The sequence below is a fragment of the Neoarius graeffei genome, chromosome 12 (genome assembly GCF_027579695.1).
Source record: "Neoarius graeffei isolate fNeoGra1 chromosome 12, fNeoGra1.pri, whole genome shotgun sequence".
NCBI lineage: Eukaryota > Metazoa > Chordata > Actinopteri > Siluriformes > Ariidae > Neoarius > Neoarius graeffei.
Genome location: NC_083580.1, coordinates 80,258,316 through 80,281,394, shown reverse-complemented (window position 1 = coordinate 80,281,394; position 23,079 = coordinate 80,258,316). Strand labels below are relative to the sequence as shown.

Genomic DNA, 23,079 nt, shown 5'->3' with positions numbered 1-23,079 from the left:
CATTTGAGTTACCGTAGCCTTCAAAGTGTTGAATTAGCACCAACAAGGTTCAATTAACACACAAAGTGATTAATCAACACCTACAGCATGGGAAATTATATGTACTGCTGCATTAGCACATACAACATCAAACTAGCTGACAGCAGATGCTGGATTTTGATTCCTTCCTACATTGATTTAACAACATGTACGTATAAGTTTCATATGTCCTGTACAGAACTGTGCAAGTCTCGGGTGCATACAAAGAAACGCTGTAGAGCAAAAATGCCTTCAAAAATGATGATATTAAACTCTCATCTCATCTCATTATCTGTAGCCGCTTTATCCTGTTCTACAGGGTCGCAGGCAAGCTGAAGCCTATCCCAGCTGACTATGGGCGAAAGGCGGGGTACACCCTGGACAAGTCGCCAGGTCATCACAGGGCTGACACATAGACACAGACAACCATTCACACTCACATTCACACCTACGCTCAATTTAGAGTCACCAGTTAACCTAACCTGCATGTCTTTGGACTGTGGGGGAAACCGGAGCACCCGGAGGAAACCCACGCGGACACGGGGAGAACATGCAAACTCCACACAGAAAGGCCCTCGCCGGCCACGGGGCTCGAACCCAGACCTTCTTGCTGTGAGGCGACAGCGCTAACCACTACACAACCATGCCGCCGAAATTAAACTTATATATATATATAACTGTAAAGTGAAACAAACAGTAATAAGCTAAACAAAGCCAGTGTTTGGTGTGATGACGATGATGATTCTTCAGTAGTCTCAGGTTCAGTGTGTTCAGTTTTATAAGGAAATGAGCTGGAGGTTTTTCTGAGCATCTTCCAGAACCAGCCTCAATTCTTCTGGACTCTCTGACTGTCTCACGCACTTCTTATTTCTGCACCAAAACCCAGCAGCCTTCATTATGTTTTATGTCTGAAAAGTGACATAATAAGCTTCTTTCTTTACTGATAAACAAACATTTTTCTGTAACATTTAATTTTGTTCTGGAAAACTAGTTGTGGCAGCGGGGGTTATGGTCAGGGAAGGTAAGTGGCAGAATCACTGCACCTGAGGTTAATTAACGTGTGTTTGTGTGTCTTCCCCAGTGACCGCGCCCTATTTAAGGAGAGAGCGAGAGTAGAGGAGAGCTCTCTCCCACACCAGATGACTTGTGTGTGTGTGTGTGTGTGTGTGGCTGGGAGAGTGTATGTGAGTACTGAAAAGTGCAAATAAAAAGAGTTTTTTGGAACTCAGTTCTGGCCTGCTGTCCTTCTGTGCTCCACCCACCCACTCTGACTTCTACAGTGGTGCTGAAACCCGGGACCGAGCACAGAAGAGAACAGCCCCATGGAGTCCTCCCCCTTCGCAGACCTGATCCACGCCCTCACCACAGCCCAACAGAGCCAGCACCAGGCGCTGCTCGCCCTCCGAAAGGAGCAAGAACAATGGTTCAAGGCCCTGGTGCTGGCACAACAGGAAGATCGTCAGGTGTTCCGGCACCTCCTCGCGTCGGTGGGGTCCACCATCTCCACCGCTGCGGGCCCACTCCACCTCACCCCAATGAAGATGGGCCTGCATGACAACCCTGAGGCCTTCCTCATGCTATTTGAACAAGCAGCAGAGGCCTCAAGGTGGCTGGTGGAACAGCGCGCGGCGCGCCTCCTCCCCTGCTAATGGGCGAGGTGCAGCTGGCCGCGCTACAGCTCCCCGCCATCAGCCGGCTGGTCTACGTGGACCTGCGCTGGGCCGTCCTCCAGCGTGTGGGGTGCACCCCCGAACAACATCGTCAGCGCTTCCGTGCTCTGCGCCTAGAGGAGGTCGGCCGCCCGTTTGCGTTTGGCCAGCAACTCTGGGACACCTGCAGGCGGTGGCTGAGGGCTGACAACCACGACGCTGAGGGAGTCATCGACCTGGTGGCACTGGAGCAGTTCATCGTGCAACTTCCCAAAAGAATGGCAGAGTGGGTCCAGTGCCATCGCCCGGCGTCGCTGAATCAGGCCATCGAGTTGGCGGAAGATCATTTGGTGGCTGTTCCCATGGCAGGATCACAGATCCCCTCTTCGCTTCTCTCTCTCTCTCTCTCTCTCTCTCTCTCTCTCTCCCTCCTCTTCTGTGTCTCGTCCTCACCCTGTTCCCCCACCGCGGAGGCAGGGGCCAGCTCCCTCACAGCCGGTCCGCCACACCCATGGTGCCCTCCCGTTTCCCACTTCTGTGTCTGTCTCTCCCCCCCCTCAGGTGAGTGAGCCCCAGAGTACCGGTGCAGAGAGAAAGCCCGGGCTGGTTTGCTGGCACTGCGGGGAGCCGGGGCATCTCCAGCATCAATGCTTGGCAAAGGAGGTGGGCGCGGTGGTCCGGATCCCCGACGCGCCAGGAGCCGCCCTCGATCGGGCCGGAGCGTATCGCATACCAGTGAGTATACAAGGGGATACATATCAGGCTTTGGTGGACTCTAGCTGTAATCAGACCTCAATCCACCAAAGCCTGGTGCAAGACGAGGCTTTGGGGGGAGCACAGGGGGTGAAGGTGTTGTGTGTGCACGGGGATGTTCACAGCTACCCTTTAGTGTCGGTCCACATTTTTTTCAGAGGGGAAAAATTTAGAGTAAAAGCGGCGGTTAATCCTCGCCTCACCCACTCGATAATTTTGGGGACTGATTGGCCGGGATTCGGGGAGTTAACGAGTCATTTAGTAAAGAGTGGGTCCTGCCGTATTTCAGCAAGAGGAGGTCCTGGTGTCGCATTGGCGGGAGCAGCTGTCACAGAGCCGTCTACGTCATCTCCGCGTCAGAGTGAGGAGCCACCGGCTCCTCCTCCCTCTCTCGGGGAATCCCTCGCGGATTTCCCGTTAGAGCAGTCGCGAGACGAGACTCTGCGGCATGCGTTTGACCAAGTGAGAGTAATCGATGGTCAAACGCTCCAGCCAAACGCCACCCCGTCCTTCTCCTATTTTTCTATTATGAAGGATAGATTATACCGAGTGACGCAGGACACTCAGACTAAAGAACAAAATCATGCAGTTCTTGATTCCAAAAAGCCGCCGGGAATTGGCGGCTTGCCTGTACGACAAGGGTACGCGCCTTAGGGAGTTCACACCGGGAGATAAAGTACTCATACTGTTGCCCACATCGAGCTCCAAATTGATTGCCAAGTGGCAAGGGCCCTTTGAGGTCACACGGTGAGTTGGAGACGTTGACTATGAGGTGAGGCGAACGGACAGGGGTGGGGCGCTACAGATTTACCACCTCAATCTGCTCAAACTCTGGAACGAGGAGGTCCCCGTGGCGTTGGTGTCGGTGGTTCCAGAGAAGGCAGAGCTGGGGCTGGAGGTTCAAAAGGGAGCATTGGCATCACGTACCTCTCCGGTCCCCTGTGGAGACCACCTCTCCCCGACCCAACTCGCGGAGGTTGCCCAGTTGCATACTGAGTTTTCGGATGTTTTCTCGCCTCTGCCCGGCTGCACCAACCTCATAGAGCACCACATTGAGATGCCCCCGGGGGTGGTAGTGCGTAGCTGCCCTTACAGGCTACCCAAACACAAGAAAAAAGTGGTTCGGGAAGAACTCAAGGCCATGCTCGAAATGGGCATCGTCGAGGAGTCCCACAGTGACTGGAGCAGCCCGGTGGTTTTGGTACCCAAGGCCGACGGGTCGGTCCGGTTCTGTGTAGACTATAGAAAAGTCAACACGGTGTCTAAATTCGACGCGTACCCAATGCCTCGCATTGATGAGTTGCTCGATTGACTAGGCACGGCTCGCTTTTACTTGACACTGGATTTGACAAAGGGTTATTGGCAGATCCCCTTGACTCCATTATCCCGAGAAAAAACGGCCTTTTCCACACTGTTCGGCTTACACCAGTTTGTCACACTTCCTTTTGGGCTGTTTGGGGCGCCCTCTATGTTTCAGCGGCTGATGGATAGGGTCCTCCACCCCCACGCCACCTATGCGGCAGCATACCTCGACGACATCATTATTTATAGTAACGACTGGCCGCGGCACCTACAACACCTGAGGGCCGTCCTTAGGTTGCTGAGGTGAGCGGGTCTCACAGCCAACCCGAAGAAGTGTGCGATTGGGCGGGTGGAAGTACGGTATCTGGGCTTCCACTTGGGCAACGGGCAGGTGCGTCCCCAAATTAACAAGACAGCAGCAATTGCGGCCTGCCCGAGGCCCAAGACCAAAAAGGGGTTGAGACAGTTCTTGGGGCTGGCTGGCTATTATCGTAGGTTTATACCTAATTATTTGGACGTCACCAGCCCGCTGACTGATCTGACTAAAATGGGGGCACCAGATCCGGTCCAGTGGATGGAGCAATGCCAGCGGGCTTTTTCTGAGGTAAAGGCTGCACTATGTGGGGGGCCACTGTTAAACTCCCCTGACATTTCTCTCCCCTTTATGTTACACACGGATGCGTCAGACAGAGGGCTGGGGGCCGTTTTGTCCCAGGAAGTGGAGGGGGAGGACCGCCAGGTCCTGTATATCAGTAGGAAGCTGTCGGTGCGTGAGGGGCACTACAGCACTATTGAGAAGGAGTGCCTGGCAATCAAGTGGGCGGTCCTCGCCCTCCGTTACTACTTGCTGGGGCGCCCTTTCACCCTCTGTTCGGACCACGTGCCCCTCCAGTGGCTCCACCGCATGAAGGATGCCAACACGCGGATCACCCGTTGGTATCTGGCACTCCAACCCTCTAACTTCAAGGTGATCCACAGGCTGGGGGCGCAGATGGTCGTGGCAGACTTCCTCTCCTGTCGGTAAGTGGCAGAATCACTGCACCTGAGGTTAATTAACGTGTGTTTGTGTGTCTTCCCCAGTGACCGCGCCCTATTTAAGGAGAGAGCGAGAGTAGAGGAGAGCTCTCTCCCACACCAGATGACTTGTGTGTGTGTATGTGTGTGGCTGGGAGAGTGTATGTGAGTACTGAAAAGTGCAAATAAAAAGAGTTTTTTGGAACTCAGTTCTGGCCTGCCGTCCTTCTGTGCTCCACCCACCCACTCTGACTTCTACACTAGTGTTTGGAATCGGAAACAGTTTGTACTTAAAAAGGGCGGGGGACTTTTTCCACAGTGCTCTGTGTGTGATTATTGTAGCTTATGTTATTTTTTTTGATAATGCTGTTTTCTGGTATTTGTAATGTTTATTTGAGTCAAACTTGCCTGTATTTTTGTGCGTGATTTAACTGAGAATTTGGTAAAATGGCTTTGATATAAAATGTAAAAAAATTCTCTCATAAATCTCAATCGTGTTTCTGTATTCCACAAAAGTTTCTTCTGGGACTTGAGGAGTGACAGAGTATGAAATTTATTGGTCCCAAAGCTGACATCTTGTGGTGATTTTGGCGAGATGCGGATGCAGTCTGAATTTTCCACTTCAGGACGGAAGCATTAAGACTTAAACAGCACTGAATAAACACTTCGAGTGATAAATACAACACAGATGGTGTTCTGTATCACTACAGAGCTTTAAATTCACACCTAAAGCTTATAAAGTCCAGCTGAAATCCAACGAGGTAAGGATTAAAATGAACACTTTAGGTGTTAATTCTGCCATGACGACCTACTGACCTACAACCTCACTGACCAACCTACCAACCAGGGAGGGTGAAGGTTTAGAGGAAGCTCATGAAACTCAAATCTTTTCAAACGGCTCCTCATGCAGTGTTATGAGCAGTGTAACACACTCAGAGTAGAGTGCTATCCGCCCACTGCTGCATACATGAGCTCACAGCAGTCGTTATAGTTCTGAAATTTTCATTAGTCTTTATTTTTATATAATCTTTCAGTTTGTTTTGTTCTTTAATTTCAGTTTAGTTTTAGTTTCAAAAGTGCTGAAGTATTTTTATTTTGAGTAATTGACTAGTTTTAGTTTAGATTTTATTTAGTTTTAGTGTAAGTTTTTCAGGTATTGCATGGCAAGCATCTTCTGCTTTGGAGTTTTATGGTAGCCAGCATTACATTAGTGCCACCTACTGGAATGAGTCCGTTACTGCTTTGAAGGGGGAAAGGAAACGAAAATGCAATTATATTTCTTTTTTGTTCATGTTGCATTGTTCATTGTAGTTTTTGTCTGGATTTCTTTTTTTTAAACTGTCATTTTTATTTTTATTTCAGTTAATAAAAATTTTCACTGCTAGTTTTAGTGTTGCTTTTCATTAACTATATTAATCCTGGGAGGCGGCACGGTGGTGTAGTGGTTAGCGCTGTCGCCTCACAGCAAGAAGGTCCGGGTTCGAGCCCTGTGGCCGGCGAGGGCCTTTCTGTGCGGAGTTTGCATGTTCTCCCCGTGTCCGCGTGGGTTTCCTCCGGGTGCTCCGGTTTCCCCCACAGTCCAAAGACATGCAGGTTAGGTTAACTGGTGACTCTAAATTGAGCGTAGGTGTGAATGTGAGTGTGAATGGTTGTCTGTGTCTATGTGTCAGCCCTGTGATGACCTGGCGACTTGTCCAGGGTGAACCCCGCCTTTCGCCCGTAGTCAGCTGGGATAGGCTCCAGCTTGCCTGCAACCCTGTAGAACAGGATAAAGCGGCTACAGATAATGAGATGAGATGAGATATTAATCCTGGATCACATGATTGAATAGTGTCATTTGTGATTGACAGGGGAGAGAGATTATAAGCCACTCCTCCCACCCTGAGAGCACAGCCAATTTTGCTATTTTGGGCTCCCAGCCAGGGATGGCTGTGGTAACATCGGGATTTGAACTCACAATCTCCACTTGATAGGACGAACACTTTTTTGTTGCGTCCCGATTGATCAACATTTTTTAAAAAGAAAGTTATTTTACAGATCTAAGCTGATGTTCCTTCAGCTTGCTCACCTTTCTAGATGTTGCGAACAAAGAGTACATAAGGGGACGGAGCCTTTTGTGTGGCTGTCCCTAAATTATGGAACTCACAACCAAGTAGTATTTGTAACTGTAAAACTGGATGATTTAAAAAATGTGATGAAATGCATTTATTTAAGTTAGCTTTTATAATTAAGATCAAAATAGAATTATTTTATTCTTTATCAGAGTTTTATTGTAGTTTTAGCTCCATTTCTACATTATTGTATATTCTTAGTTTTTAATAAGTAGATATTGTTTTATAGTTAATTCTGTAATGTGCAGGCGATCATATATTCATGCAGCCTGTGCACATTATTATTATTATTATTATTATTATTATTATTATGATAGTGGGGTGGCACGGTTGTGTAGTGGTTAGCGCTGTCGCCTCACAGCAAGAAGGTCCGGGTTCGAGCCCCGTGGCCGGCGAGGGCCTTTCTGTGCAGAGTTTGCATGTTCTCCCCGTGTCCGCATGGGTTTCCTCCGGGTGCTCCGGTTTCTCCCACAGTCCAAAGACATGCAGGTTAGGTTAACTGGTGACTCTAAATTGAGCGTAGGTGTGAATGTGAGTGTGAATGGTTGTCTGTGTCTATGTGTCAGCCCTGTGATGACCTGGCGACTTGTCCAGGGTGTACCCCGCCTTGTGCCCGTAGTCAGCTGGGATAGGCTCCAGCTTGCCTGCAACCCTGTAGAACAGGATAAGGCAGCTAGAGATAATGAGATGAGATGAGATAATGATAGTGCAGCATGCTCACTGCCCCGTTTAGTTTCATAGTTATTACACCTAGTGGTCAAAAATGGGAGCTGCAACAAGTGCGAAGAGATCGAAGCCCACTGGGACAGGAATCACGCTGCCCCATGCTCACTCTATGAACATTTTCAGTGGAGGAACAGCAGCAGACAGGACAGTTAATACCAGGGTTGCCAAATAAAAATGCACAGTAGTCACCAAGATGGCCACCGGAATTAAATCAAATACATTTTCACAAAAAAGGCAAAGAAACACATTAAAAATAGGTGTACAGTACAGGCTAATTTGGGATTGTTTCAAATCCTTTGTGTAGTTTTTGAGAGTGTAGCTGGGTAGGAAATTTGGCTGATACCTGGCAACCCTGGTTTATGATATTAGTTACACAATAGCTCTCACAGCTGAATAAAGGTATGCCTGAAACCAATCAAAACGAGCTGCTGGATGACTGTCCTGTATGTTCAGTTCAGATAGAAACTTATAGCATCAGTCAAGTGTGATGGCATCTCGACTTTATATTTGTTAGTTTGATTAAAAAATATTGGGTGTTGATTCCTAAAGTGTCACTTTCAGATAATATCCACATGATGGCAGCACTGTTCCAAAAACCTGGTCACTGGTTCCATCCATCCATCCATCCATTATCTGTAGCCGCTTATCCTGTGCAGGGCCGCAGGCAAACTGGAGCCTATCCCAGCTGAATGTGGGTGAGAGGTGGGGTTCACCCTGGACAAGTTGCCAAGTCATTGCAGGCTGGTTCAATCTGTAATTTGCATCTGGCAAATCTCATCACATTTTTGTGAATAAAAAAGGACACAAACCAGTTTAATGATCAGCTTTATAGTGAGGCTACAAGTCATGTAAGTTCATTCTCATCTCATTATCTCTAGCCGCTTTATCCTTCTACAGGGTCGCAGGCAAGCTGGAGCCTATCCCAGCTGACTACGGGTGAAAGGCGGGGTACACCCTGGACAAGTCGCCAGGTCATCACAGGGCTGACACATAGACACAGACAACCATTCACACCTACGGTCAATTTAGAGTCACCAGTTAACCTAACCTGCATGTCTTTGGACTGTGGGGGAAACCGGAGCACCCGGAGGAAGCCCACGCGGACACGGGGAGAACATACAAACTCCACACAGAAAGGCCCTCGCCGGCCCCGGGGCTCGAACCCAGGACCTTCTTGCTGTGAGGCGACAGCGCTAACCACTACACCACCGTGCCGCCCGTCATGTAAGTTAATGACCACAAATTAGCATCATTTCATGCTTGGCTCTGAGTGTTTTGATTTGTGAAGTAATCTCTGTCAAACAGACAACATGGAATACCCCCCCCAACCCTACAGTAGAGGTGTTTTAACCTGGAAACACTTTTGTTATGGAGAAATAACAGACCAGAGCCCGGCACTGACATTTGATGGATGTATATGATTTTTGCATGGTGTCTAAGCCCTATTCGGATGGGATTAGTTTTACATAGGGAGGTGGGGTGATTTACCACAGTACATCTGTAATATTTATGGATGATTTCACACGGGACAGGAAATTTCTGCATACATGACAGAGATGGGTGTGGCTACAGCAGCCACACCCAAAAAAACGTGTGTAACATGGTGGCAACTGGAGGGAAAAAACACACAACTGGACAAGGGTTGAAACTTTATGCCTAATTTCAGTTTATATTGAATATCATTTTCAAAAACATTTTGAACAAATTGTTCATCACCAGTCTGCTGGGAAGCCGTATTTCAGGAGGTTTGTGTGGAACAGGCGATCACTCTGCCAAGGTAGAGAAAAAGAAATACAAGGCGTGGCTTGGATCTTGTACACAGTCCATAAATGCCTCCTCGAATGTTTATATACTTGAGAAAACTCCTTTTCTGCAGGATATGATGGAATACTTCCACATGTCTATTCGCACAGTATTAGTAAAACCTGAGGTTATTTCTACAGCTTGTTTTATAATCTGGAAGCTTTGCTAATCCAGGAGTACGTAGTCTGTAAAAATGACTGGGAATAAAGACATTAACCCCACCTCCCCATGTCCAGTCCAAGCTAGTCCAATCCGAATAGGGCTATAGCATAGAGTTCATTGCATGTGAGCAAAACAACAGTGCAAAGCGAAGTCAAATTTCTACATCAGGTAAGTTACTGCATAAGTCAATACATTTGAGGTAAAAGGATTTTTTTTCAGTCATTCATTCAGTGATGAAGAGGTGTAAGTCGAGTAAAAATATATTTTAATTAAAATTAAAAGAGCTATCCTGCTAATGTTGGATGCTTATTCATTATTAGCTCATCTGGCCGACAGGTGATGAGTTTACGCCATCATGTGTTGTCTGTTGTCCATCTGGTGTCATGCATATTTCACGAAAATTGCTTCTTCTCTCTCAATTCTTCACTGATTTTTATTCTTTTTGGCAGGAAGGTCAGTTTCCCTGGGGTGCATATAGCTTCTACCCAAATTTGCATAATTGCAATTAATAATGAAGATATGGAGTAATTAATCAATCCCTAACGAGCAGTTTCCACACAAATTGCTTCTTCTCCCTCAATTCTTCACTGATTTTGAGTCTTTCTGGCATGAAGGTAGGGGAACCTAGGGTGCATATAACTTCTACCCAGATTTGCTTCATTACAATTATTAATGAAGTTATGGCCTTAACGAGCAGTTCAACAAAAATAGCATCTTCTCGGTCAATTCCTTGCTGTTTTGGATTCTTTCTGGTAAATAGGTCGGTATTCCTAAGGTGGATATCACCTCGATATATAGCTTGCAACATTTATTGCGCAAGGTGGCCCACTTTAGATCATTCCTACTGGACTAGACGGGGCCGGAGTGAGCTACGCCGTCATTCATGGTCTCATTTATCTTGTTATACACTCACCGGGCACTTTAATAGGAACTTGTTGATTCTAAGATCCCTGCTCTTGGCTGCAGGAGTGGAACCCAATGTGTTCATCTGTCTGCTGTTGCATGCTGAGATGCTTTTCTGCTCACCACGGTTGTAAAGAGTGATTAGGTTAGATTAGATTAGATAAAACTTTATTGATCCCTTTGGGAGGGTTCCCTCAGGGAAATTAAGATTCCAGCAGCATCATTACAGATAAACAGAGAAAAGAAATAGAGAAAAACTTCTAGATAAATTAAAATAAATTAAGTATTTACATATACAAATATAAAAAGAATAAGATATGGGGAAGATAGGAAGGGGGGAGGGGGGAAGGAGGGAAAGAAATAAAGGGGGGGAGAAGGAGGGGCGGCAGGAGAGATATTGCACATTATATTGCACATTGTCCTGTATTGCTTATTGTCAGGCGAGGCTACTGCTCCTTCCCGTCCTCTGTCCTCCTGTTACCCCTCCTCCCCCCAGAGAGGAGTTGTACAGTCTGATGGTGTGAGGGACAAAGGAGTTTTTGAGTCTGTTCGTCCTGCACTTGGGAAGGAGCATTCTGTCACTGAACAGGCTCCTCTGGTTGCTGATAACTGTGCGCAGAGGGTGACTGGCATCGTCCATGATGTTTAATAGTTTGTCCATAGTCCTCTTCTCTGCCACCATCACCAGAGAGTCCAGCTTCATGCCGACCACAGAGCCGGCCCGCCTGATCGGTTTGTCCAGCCTGGATGTGTCCTTGGATGTGCTGCCCCCCCCCAGCACACCACGGTGTAAAACAGGACACTGGCGACCACAGACTGATAGAACATCCACAGGAGTTTCCTGCAGATGTTAAAGGACCGCAGCCTCCTAAGGAAGCATAACCTGCATATGAGTTACTATAGCCTTCCTGGCAAAAAGGCTCGAGCCAATCTGGCCATTGTGTGATCTCTGACCCTCTCTTATCAACAAGGCGTTTGTTTCCACCCACAGAACTGTCGCTCACTCACTCACTCACTCACTCACTCACTCACTCACTCACTCACTCACTCGATGTTTTTTGTTTTTGGCCCCATTCTGTGTAAACTCTACAGACTGTTTATTGTATGTGAAAACCCCAGGAAGGAGATCAGCAGTTTCTGAAATATTCAAACCAGCAGTCCATCTGGCTCAAACCAACACCCATACCACAGTGAAAGAAAGAAAGTCACACTTCACTGTGAGATCACAATCTTTCCCATTCTGATGTTTGAACATTGTGAACATTTTAATGCATCGTGCTGCTGTCGAGGGATCGGCTGATTAGAGAACTGCAGAAAACAGAACAGCAGATGGATGGATGGGTGTTCCTAATAAAGCGGCTGGTGGGTGTACTTTATGTTTGTACAAAATGGTGATTTTTTTCCCCCTCTCCATTCTTCTATTCATCGGATTTTCCCATTGATTTGCTAAAAGCTTTCTACCATCCGCTTCAACTTGTAGACACTTCAGTTGTCAAATCTGTCACAATATTGTTTTTGTCCTGATTGGTCCCATTCAGCCTGACGTTAATGCTGTCTTTCCTTTCACACGTGTAAAAGAAAAGACTATGAAAAGCATTCACAGTGCAGCTCAAACAGTTTTCAAAGCACAAATCCCAAACATGATGTCTAGCTTAGCGCTAGTTTGCTGCCCTGGATACAGTATGTTCTTATGTTGTGTCACTTAAAAAAAAAAAATCTGAGTCAATCAGGTTGCAGCTTGGGTGTAAGGGGTGGGGTGGGGTGGAGGGTGTTAGAATACCACTACCACCACCACCACCATGGAGGACAGGGGTATTTATTAGCTTTAACAATTAAACGTTTAAGCTAATCATTTCACATGGATGAAGCCAGTGGCACCAGAACAAAGCCGGCTTTAGCTCAAATATGACTTTATTTATTTTAACTGTTTGCTTGAACAATTTTTAAGGGCGTATATGTGACAAAGTTGCATGATTGCACATTCTGTACTTGCATGGACATGCTTTTAGTCAGGCGTGAACACCATGATTAGATCACAAGATTAGATCAATTTATGAAGGTAATGAATCTAAGCACATGGTTATATTTTCAGTGAGGGAATTTCATCAGAGCGGGACCAAGCCACGAAGTCTGATCATATGCGAGTAGTATACATTTTTAGTTATTTTTGGATTCATTCCTCCAGCTACTCATCTTTCAGTACATAGATTTCACATCACTGCACCACCACAGGCAGTGTTTTGTTTAAAATAATAATAATAATAATAATAGACACCTCTGAGCAATTTATCAGCAATCACATTGCACCCAAAGACGTTCATACGGCTTTTAAATCCATTATAAAGAAGAGAAAGGGATGGATGGATGGATGGATGGATGGATGAATGAATGCACCATGGATTGATGGATCTCCATCGAATGGATGGTTGGATTGAAGAAATGTTCCATTCCTGCAGTAATGATGTCTCATAGCCATAACATTGAACATATGGATTATCTGTCCATTTAAAGATCTCGGCACTTCAGCTGGAGAACAACAAATGCACATCCTGTTTATTTCCCCCCTCTATTTTCACCTATTTCAGTCTTAATAGCAACTATCTGAAGAAGGCTATTGAAAGAAAAGTGCTGCAATTTTCAGTAAGTGCTCCAAGTGGACTGGAGGTACACGAGGACAGGCGTTGAAATGTCCGAGTTGTCGACAAAATCATTTAAATTGCGCAGCATTATCTTTCCAGTTCACTGAAAGCCTTTCGGATGCATCGCAGTCATTTAGACAGGAAAAAAGTGTCACAAGAAGCGCTGAAGATTCTCAGAAGTACAACAGCAAAGTAAAATCTAGCAGTTTGCAGGGACGGATCCAGCCCAAGAATCTGACAGATGCATATTTGCAAAAATATTTCCACTAATTTAACCAGATTGCGATGGATTTTTGTTTTTCAGATATGCTAATATACATTATCAAATCAACACACCGTGTACGACGATGCTTCATTTACTAATATCATACTGTTTGAGCAATGTTTTTGCATTGCGCACACATCACATTTAATAAGAATCTAACAAGTTCGTATGATTTGTAAAAGTTTTCTGTTAGAAAAAAATAAATAATTAAAAAAAACTGAGCTGGTGACTAACACGAGTGTTTTTACCACAGAAATAAGAAAATCTACAAAAAATTAGGCACAACTATTTCATTATTCTATAGTATCCACCAAGAACATATGTACATATAAATTCTCAGGTCATGCTATTCTTCATGTGTAACCACGTGACAGAACAGTGTGATGTAAGCACAAGCCGCCATGTTGTATGATATACAAATCCAGAATGCAAGGACATGTCCATACGTAGTATATTTTATTCACATATTTTGATATTCTAATTATTCTTGTTTTATATTATTAATCTAACAAACCTTTACATTTCAAACAATAAAGATCTTTGACAAAATAGAGTACAGTCTAAAAGCATGCAATACAAACATCACTAAGCAAGTAGTACTATATTATGCTAATTCTATTTTCTTTTCATTGACAAAGTAAAATCACTGTAATTAAAAGGAACAATCGATGGAGATAAATTACACAAGGCACAGCATACTTTACCGACTAGTGGCCTAGTGGTAGCGTGTCCGCCTCGCAATCGGGAGATCGTGAGTTCTATTCACGGTCGGGTCATACCAAAGACCATCATAAAAATGGTACCCACTACCATCTGGCAAGGCATGCTGCAATACAGATGTGCATGGGGAGTTAAACTCTCGTGGTTACCAGAGGACTAGCCCCCCACTGTAACCCTAGCTATGTAATAGGCGAGAGGCCGAGGGCTATGGAAACGGAGATCGGCGCCGCCTGATGCGCCACCATCAGAGTTAGGCCTGGTTAGTACTTGAGTGGGAGACTGCCTAGGAATACCAGGTACTGGGCGTGGGAAGGACTTTTGACTTTGACAGCATACTTTGCAATTGCATCAAGTTAAATCAGCTTCCAATATTTTTTTTAAAGTTCCACCAATTCACAAGTCATCTCTCTGTTGCACTGCTCCATTTGAGATATTTGTAACTGACTGAGTTCTGTCTGGCACCAATTTCAGCTGCTGGGAGAGGTTCAGGCCCAATTTCATTTGAGACCGGTGCGTCTGTAATTCAAAAAGTGCATCAGTAAAACGAAGTCACTGGGTTCCTGGAAGTCACTGGGTTCCTGGAACGCCATCACTAATATCTCACCTGGTAAAGTTGACCCACATTGTTCTCTTTCATAGCTTTCTTTCATCTCAGAAATATTGCTAAGATAAGAAATTTAATGTCATTACATGACGCGGAAAAACTAGTTCATGCTTTCGTTCCCTCCAGGTTGGATTATTGTAATGCCTTACTGTCTGGATGTTCCGATAAGTGCATAAACAAGCTCCAGTTAGTTCAAAATGCAGCAGCAAGAGTCCTTACTAGAACTAGAAAATATGACCCCATCACCCCTGTCTTATCCACACTGCATTGACTCCCAATCAAATTTCGTATTGATTATAAAATACTACTATTGTCCTTTAAAGCACTGAATGTTCTCGCACCACAGTACCTGAGTGAACTTCTGCTCCTCTATGACCCGCATCGCCTACTTAGGTCAAAAGGTGCAGGCTATCTGCTGGTACCTCGTATAGTGAAGGCTACATCAGGGGGCGGAGCCTTTTCTTACAAAGCCCCACAGTTATGGAACAGCCTTCCAAGTGGTGTTTGGGAATCAGACACAGTCTCAGTGTTTAAGTCTCGGCTGAAAACAGATCTGTTTAGTCAAGCCTTGTGTTAATGGTGTTTATGAGGTAAAGGTGTAGATCTGGAGGATCCTCAGACAGAGTGTTTTGGTAAACTGGGATGTATGGATGCTGTCAGTCCCCACTCCCTTGCTCACTCGAGTTTGTTGACGGTGTAGTGGCTGCTGCTTTATGTCCCGGGGCCCCTCATGCCTGTGTTACCTTCTGGCTCTCCCCTTTTAGTTATGCTGTCATAGTTAGTTGCCGGAGTCCCTGCTTGTACTCAGTGCAATATGTATACTGTTCCTACTTATTCAGGTGACATTGGGCATACCTAACAACCTGTGTTTTCTCTCTTTCCCTCCCCCCCAGTCTGTCCCTCTGAGTCACATGTTGGTCCTGGGATTGAGATGCTGGCCTCTTCTGCCCCTCGGACCTGCCTGATCCATCTGGGTGCCCTGTGTCTGGTTGGAGTTTTGTCGCATCGCTCCTGTGAAGGACGGCCCCATATGGACAGTTGAGGGTTACACCTGGAGGATGCTCTGGACTCTTAGGGCCTCTGCATGCTCTTGCGACAAGGCTTTCGCAGATAGCTTTTCGCAGACAGTTGTAATTTATCGTTGAGCGGGGAGTAATAGGCGTGCGCGATGTTATTCACCGCCACAACGCAAGGGGGTGCGAAGTCGCAAAATCGCTAGGAGTAGTTGGTGGGTGTGGTTAGTGGAGTGTTTATCCTCCGGTTACTTATAATGACTAGAACTGGAGTCGTATAGATGTACGTACTTCCTCACTTCCTCGATCAACCGCTCTTCGTGCTGCTCCATCTTCGCTCGTGTTTTTAAAAATGGCGGTCGTGAAAACAAAACAAACCGGGAAAGTAGGGAAGCGGAAGTGCGTGTACAGTGGATGTAGAGTGGACCAATCAGAGCCCTCTTGTCTGCGATGCTGTCTGCGAGGCTTCTGCGGTGGTCACAATTTTTGGGAGGTGCGCGCAGAGCGTCTGCAAAGGTGGGGGGGCTACGCAGATGCTATCTGCGACGCCATCTGCGAGGACTGGGTTGTCAGCATAAATTGGCCTTTACAGTAAAGCTTTTATGGCTGAGGACTACAGTTGACTTGCTAACTTTAGGACTGCAGTTGTCATGAACAGTTTTGCACTCAAGTTTCCATCAATGAAGAGTTTATAACATCAACGAAACTGACTTCATGTTAAAACTGTTAATGTTATAGTCATGCTGTCTGTTGTTGCCCAAATGAGGATGGGTTCCCTTTTGAGTCTGGTTCCTCTCGAGGTTTCTTCCTCATGTCGTCTGAGGGAGTTTTTCCTTGCCACCGTCGCCACAGGCTTCATCATTGGGGATAGATTAGGGATAAAATTAGCTCATGTTTTAAGTTGTTCAAATTCTGTAAAGCTGCTTTGCGACAATGTTTAGTGTTAAAAGCGCGATACAAATAAACTCGACTTGACTTCTCCTTGTGTATCCAAACTTGCTAAGGTTTCTCGTGCTGCTTCTAATCTAGCTTTCTTGGCACATCTTTCATTTATCCTGTTGCTTCTGCAAGATGAGTTTTCGTCTTGATCTTATCATGTCCTAATTTGAGCATCGGTGCCCAATCTGGGTTTCTTTTATCACATAGGTTTGCCGGTGCTCCTGCAAGGTGAGAAGCAGAGTGTTTATAAAGTGGTCACCACACACGTTGGTGTAATTAGCTTTTTCCTCAGTTAAGTCCTTACGATGTATATTTTTAAACCACAGTGCACAGCAGAGGTGGACAGTAATGAAGTACATTTACTTGAGTGCTGTACTTAAGTACACTTTTTGAGTACCTGTACTTTACTTGAGTATTATTTTTTGGAAACCTATGACTTTAACTTCACTACATTTGAAAGACAAATATCATACTTTTTACTCCACTACATTTCTATCAAGGTCCTCGTTACTCGTTACTATGAAGTAGCTTTGAAAGTGGATGTTTTTTTTCTTTTCTTTTCTAAAATGTGATTGTTTTTTTGCAGGTGACACTGAGACAGCCGATCAGTAATCACTAGGGTCACCTCACATCCATAGACTGCATAAAATCAAGTTCAGTGATTTCTCAGCAGCGTTATTTAACACGATCAGTTGGTGGCAGAATGGAAGGAGGCAGTTCTTCTGGGGAACGCACACACACCCATGGGCATAGAACCCATGTTTCAGTTTTCTGAAAGGATTAAAGATTCATTTCGTTTTAATTGTTTACTTTGTTTGCCTAAAATGAACCACATCATGGCGGACAAAAATTTGCTGTCCGACCTGCGGAAGCATATTGAGGTCTGTAAACGTTTTATTCCAAGAGAAAGCTTGCAATGAAGTTGTCTGTGCTTTAGAGTTAGCAATAATGTTGCAATAGCTGTGCAGTCTGGTTCGTCAAATGACTTTCTATGGATTTGCCCACCAAGTTTCCAGAGCCTTGTCCATGGTTAACGTTAACACATAGCTAGTTTTGTTTTGATGTCAGATGATGGTCTTGCATTTTTTTTGTCTTGCTTATAGCAGTGTTGCTGTTGGGCCGTTATTAAGCTCGAGGTGTGGATCTGGGTTTTAATCAGGTTGGATTGTCATTTTTATTTTCTGAGCAAGCTGCATTTACAGCTATTCCACTGTCTTCCTGATTAACATACACATACACGTGCACACACTGCCAGAGCCGGGTCAGAACACTACCATGCTGCTCTGTAGGGGTGAATAAGAGTGTTAAAATAAAAAAAAGAAAGAAAGAAGGTGACAATGGCTTTTTTTTTTGGTCAGTTCAGTTGTGTTTCATTTTGTAATGTTCTACCAGGTGTTTACTCTGCAGGTTCTACAAGTTAGTCAGTAAATCCAGTCGGTTGTTTCAGAGGCATTAGGTTTTGTAAATACTGTGGCAATAATACAACGATGCGTTGACAGAAAATGTACTTTTAATACTTAAGTATTTTTAAAAGCAAATACTTACTTCAGTACTTTAAGTAAAATTTTGACTGGAGAACTTTCGCTTGTATCAGAGTAACATTTAACCAGTGGGATCTGTACTTTGACTTAAGTAATGAATTTGGGTACTTTGTCCACCTCTGGCGCACAGCTTTCTCCGGACTGTTTTGTTGCTGTTTTTGATTATTTTGGGAATTCTGAAGAGCAGGTGGCACGGTGGTGTAGTGGTTAGCGCTGTTGCCTCACGGCAAGAAGGTCCGGGTTCGAGCCCAGCGGCCGATGGTGAGGGCCTTTCTGTGTGGAGTTTGCATGTTCTCCCCGTGTCCGCGTGGGTTTCCTCCGGGTGCTCCGGTTTCCCCCACAGTCCAAAGACATGCAGGTTAGGTTAACTGGTGACTCTAAATTGAGCTTAGGTGTGAATGTGAGTGTGAATGGTTGTCTGTGTCTATGTGTCAGCCCTGTGATGACCTGGCGACTTGTCCAGGGTGAACCCCGCCTTTCGCCCGTAGTCAGCTGGGATAGGCTCCAGCTTGCCTGCGACCCTGTAGAACAGGATAAAGCGGCTAGAGATAATGAGATGAGATTCTGAAGAACCATTTCTCTTTGTCACAAGTAGCATAATTACTGCAATTGTATCCCACACACAAAGTGGGCATAGTCTTTCTTCAAAAGTGATGAAATCAAAAGAAAATCACAAACTGTTGCAGCAGCTGACACGTGAAGTGCTGGTTGTTGTTTTTCATCTAACATGGTGGACTTCCAGGTTGGGATGTCAAGCGTGATGTCACTTGCACACAAAGGATAAAAGCATTGCGAAAATACAGGTAATTAAGTCAGGTAAGCATCACAGCTTACTATAGGTGGTCGGATCCTGAGCCACTGAGCTGTTGGTTGAGTGAGGCCAGCTGGGATAAACAAATGCTCCGTGACTGATGCCAAGTGGTGCACACACATTTCTGACCGATGCACGTGCATCGGTCAGAAATTGTAAATTTAACAATAAATTGGAGCACACACTCTCTCTCTCTCTCTCTCTCTCTCTCTCTCTTTACAGACTGCTAAAAGATAAAGAAAAGAGAAGCAAATGGAGACAGAACAAATGTTCATAAAAGTTTATTAAGAAAAGTAATTTGTTATTAACATTTTCATTTTTACTAAAAGGAATATTTATCATCTTTTATTTTTAATAAAAGGGATATTTGAGTTAATAGGCTATTATATTTTACTCCAAATTTTACAAATAATTATTATTCATGAAGCCAGACATAAATAATGACAGACATGGCAGATGTCTGGGTTTTTTATTTCCTGAAACTTAGATTTGTGTGTGTGGGTGTGTGTGTGTTAAAACTGTGAGGACGTTTGAGGACACATTTATACCGAGATGAGAAGAAACGCTTGAACAGAATTAAAAAGAGCATGGTTCACTCACCCAAAGCCAGCATTCAGTGCGCTGAGTGTAACAGAGTTGACAAATTCCCAGTTCCTTGAGGTCTGAGCGCCGCCTCGAGGTCTCTGTCTATTCTTACTTTATTTAAATAATCAAATTGCAGGACAGTCTTCTTCTTAATCACCAATCTCAGACATCCAAGTGATCTGGGAACTCTCTCCTTCTTCTAGTTAGATTATAAATCCTGTGCTTAGTTTCACTGATAAAATAAATGAACACTGGCAGCTGCACAGTAATAAGAATAAATGCTTTCATGTTTCACTGCTCCACTGCATCCTTTATTTTTGACAGGTGAACAACATTTATTTCATCTGTTTGCTTTTTTTTCTTGAAGACGATGTCTATGACTACGGCCTGACGCAATCAGCTTGTGAAACTTCTGTCTAAACAGAAGGAAGAATTTCCACTGAATCTTCTGCTCCTCAGACCTGCCTGATCCATCCTGGTGCCTTGTTTCTGGTTGGAGTCTCATCGCATCGCTCCTGTGGAGGACGGCCCCATGTGGACAGCTGAAAGTCACACCTGGAAGACGCTCTGGACTCTTACAGTAATGCTTTTATGGCTGAGGACTACAGTTGACTTGCTAACTTTAGGACTGCAGTTGTCATGAACAGTTTTGCACTCAAGTTTCCATCAATGAAGAGTTTATAACATCAACGAAACTGACTTCATGTTAAAACTGTTAATGTTATAGTCAGGCTGTCTGTTGTTGCCCAAATGAGGATGGGTTCCCTTTTGAGTCTGGTTCCTCTCGAGGTTTCTTCCTCATGTCGTCTGAGGGAGTTTTTCCTTGCCACCATCACCATGGGCTTGCTCATTGGGGATAGATTAGGGATAAAATTGGCTCATGTCTTGGGTCATTCAGATTCTGTAAAGCTGCTTTGGGACAATGTCTACTGTTAAAAGCGCTATACAAACAAACTTGACTTGTTTACTGTGAAACACAACATGCTGCAATTTATAACTGGTATGGTATCTCACAAACACAGAAAATACAAATGCAACAAAACCGAGCTAATAATGTCTTTTTTTTTTAATAAAGTAATCCATTATTAACATCTTGCGACTGAAGCCTTTTGGTGCTTTCACAGTGTTTCCACACTTACAAACAGCCCATTTTTGGGGAAAATGTAAAATTAAAAACTGTTACTGTAATTTACCAAAATTAAATTTCCTGATTAATTGAAATCAGTACATCGTTATATGCTTTCTATCAAAAACTTCTGTCCAATTTAAGTAAAAAATAAAAGTAACAGACTTCAATGAACACCTTCTTTAAAAACTAATTATTGTTAATAAATACCTGGTGTTCAATAAAATTGAACTGAAACGGTCTCAAACTGGAACAATTCCAAACTGGAAGGTTCTCAAACTGCTAGGGTCCCAAACTAGAAGGTTCTTAGACTGGAACGGTTCTGAACTACATAAATGGTCAAGAATATTTTATAACAAAGTGGTATTTTCAACAATTTTGGTTCTCAAAATTGAGTATTTTAGACCTGAATATTAATTTTATATTTCAGGTATAATTTTTTTTAAAACTTTTTTAAGGGTTTTATACTCTATAAAACCCTATAAAAAACATTTATACATGATTTTTTTCTAAATTTTTTTAACTTTATATTGTGTTGTATATGCACAAGTTTAATGTGATGGTCAGTGCTGTTTCACATATATATTGTTGCATTTAATGTTATGGAATGCCCATGACGCAAGTGAGTCCACATAACAGCAGCTATAAACAGTTATTCTCTCACCAGATTTCTTTTATTCTTGATCTTAAAGTTAATAACACACACACACACACACACACACACACACACACACACACACACACACACACACCTTATGTTAGAAAAAAAATCAGAAAGCAAACTCCTTTGTCTGGAAATATCTGAATTTATTCTATCCACATTCACTGGATATGAGCAATCGCACGCTCCGTTTGGCTACTCTACTACTAGGATATCAGCTTATATACCATAAGTAGAAAAAAACCCAAAATGGCGGATTGTGTTGCTGAAACAACCGAGGACGAAATAAAAACTCTACTCGAAAATAAAACCACAAAAAATACAAAAAAAAAGCAACAAAATATGGAATGAAAGTATTTGATGGTAAGAACATAATCTTTTTTTTATTTTCCAAGAATTATCATTGTGGCAGCGGGGGCGTGGTCAAGCGTCGGTCTGTGACAGGAGGGCGGAGTCAGGGAAGGTAAGTGGCAGAATCACTACACCTGATGTTAGTTAACCTGTGTTTGTGTGCCTTCCCCAGTGACCACGCCCTATATAAGGAGAGAGAGAGCAGAGGAAGGGAGCTCTCTCCCCAACCAGATGACTTATGTGTGTGTGCGCATGTGGCTGGGAGAGTGTGTTTTTGCGACTGAAAAGTGCAAATAAAAAGAGTTTTTGGAACTCAGTTCTGGCCTGCCGTGCTTCTGTGCTCCACCCACCCGCTCTGATTTCTACAGTGGTGCCGAAACGCCTGACGATCTTCCTGTTGCGCCAGCACCAGGGCCTCGAACCGCTGTTCTTGCTCCTTTCGGAGGGCGAGCAGCGCCTGGTGCTGGCTCTGTTGGGCCGTGGTGAGGGCATGGATCAGGTCTGCGAAGGGGGAGGACTCCATGGGGCCGTTCTCCTCTGTGCTCGGAGCCCGGGTTTCGGCACCACTGTAGAAATCAGAGCGGGTGGGTGGAGCACAGAAGTACGGCAGGCCAGAACTGAGTTCCAAAAACTCTCTTTATTTGCACTTTTCAGTCGCAAAAACACACTCTCCCAGCCACACACACACACAAGTCATCTGGTTGGGGAGAGAGCTCTCTTCGTCTGCTCTCTCTCTCCTTATATAGGGCGGGGTCACTGGGGAAGGTACACAAACACAGGTTAAGTAATATCAGGTGTCGTGATTCTGCCACTTACCTTCCCTGACTCCGCCCTCCGGTCACAGACCGACGCTTGACCACGCCCCCGCTGCCACAATCATATTTTTTACAAATTGCTCCTGTCATTTTGCCGGTTTGTTTACATTCTAAGGGGAAATTATTTTGTCATTGATTCCTTGATTTTGGTGTTTGGTGTTTTGCGTACCAGAGGCTGTTAAGACACCCGCAGGAGTTTGTTTAAAGAAGTCTAACGCAGCACACAGGAGGACAGAGCACAGCTCTGAAGATTACATTCACTTCTGCCAGACTAATAAAAAAACCAACCAAACATCCAGCATTCCAGAGTAGCACACAAACTTCTCAAAGAACTTCTAGGTATGCATGTTTACAAAAAAAAAAATCCACTCGGGTGTGATTTCACCTGAGATACTGAGACAGTTTCACAAAGTGAGAGAATTCAGTTTGATATTTATTAAAAACAAAAACCAAACAAACAAAAAAACACTTGTTTTCTAAAATAATCCATTTACTACCTTCATCATGAATTTTAAAAATATTTTTTTTACACACAATCTAGACTGAATATGATGCTTTAGAATCGTTC

General features: G+C 44.4%; 1 protein-coding gene across 1 annotated transcript in view; it reads right to left on the bottom strand.

Annotated features, from left to right (window-relative positions):
• Nucleotides 1-23,079, bottom strand: part of gpr34l (G protein-coupled receptor 34 like) — a 471,084-nt gene that overhangs the window by 326,458 nt on the left and 121,547 nt on the right. The window lies entirely within an intron of this gene.